Below are 1,082 nucleotides of genomic sequence, written 5' to 3' on the forward strand. Positions count from 1 at the left end.
TCTTGTGCACCCCCAGTCTGCTTGCTGGTGGGGTGGGGTGAGAGGCAGAGAAGGCCTTGACACTGTGTAAGCACTGTTCAGCAGTAACGAAAACATCCCTGTGTTATCAACACTGTTTCCAGCACAAATCCAAAACACAGCCCCATGCTAGCCGCTATGAAGAAAATTAACTCTATCCCAGCCAAAACCAGCACATTCTCCACCCCTTATTCCATACCATTTATGTCATGCTCAGATCCCACACTATCCAATACATCCTCGTTAACCACCACCACCCTTCCCATTCTTCACAGATACCATTCCCTTAGTCTATGGACCACCTGTATAAAATGTCTTAAAATGTCCACAAAATGTCCATGACTTTGGGCTCCATCTGTTATGATGGTCACTCAGGACAGGGAGAGGTGGTGTGTTGTGTGGAATTATTGGGCACCAAAGACAGCTCAGTTCGGGTCACTGCTGCATTTGCACTGCTTCTTGTAAGGCTTGTCCTCCATTGTTTCAGGTGGTTTCTTTTGGTAGTTCCTATAACATGCAACTCAAATCATGGGTTACAACAATTTAAAGGTATTTCCATTACAGTCTCCCCCCCGGTCCCTTTGGGCCAGGTTAGAGGGTTTAACATTGCAATGAACTCCTCCCCTTTCTCCTTGCCTGGCTAGCAGCAAGGGGTTCCTGCTATAGTAATTCCCATAACATGCAACTCAAATCCCAGGTTACAACAATTTAAAGGTATTTCCATTACAATCTCCACTCCTGGTCCCTCCAGACCAGACCATCGGGTTTAACATCGCAATGAACTCCTCCCCTTGCCCCTGCTCCAGCTTGGACTTATCCACAGACTGCAGTCCCTTAGGGGTATACCTGCTCCAAGTGGAGCTTTAGCTATGAGCCACAGTCTCTCCAGGGGTATACCTGCTGCGGCATAGACTTAGCCACAGATGCTTTGAGGTGCACCTTCTCCAGCATGGACTTATCCTTGGGCCACAATCCCTTCAGAGGTGTACCTGCTGCGGCACAGACATAACCATGGCCACAGATGTTTTGAGATGTACCTGCTGTGGCATGGGCTTATCCAAGGC

The 1,082-nt window shown here is 48.2% G+C and overlaps 1 protein-coding gene across 1 annotated transcript in view; it reads left to right on the plus strand.

The window, feature by feature from the left end:
• The window catches only part of MORC2 (MORC family CW-type zinc finger 2), a 77,085-nt gene that overhangs the window by 38,694 nt on the left and 37,309 nt on the right, over nt 1-1,082 (plus strand). The window lies entirely within an intron of this gene.

The sequence above is a fragment of the Aptenodytes forsteri genome, unplaced genomic scaffold (assembly GCF_000699145.1).
Source record: "Aptenodytes forsteri isolate BGI_AS27 unplaced genomic scaffold, ASM69914v1 Scaffold392, whole genome shotgun sequence".
In the NCBI taxonomy this organism is placed as follows: Eukaryota; Metazoa; Chordata; class Aves; order Sphenisciformes; family Spheniscidae; genus Aptenodytes; species Aptenodytes forsteri.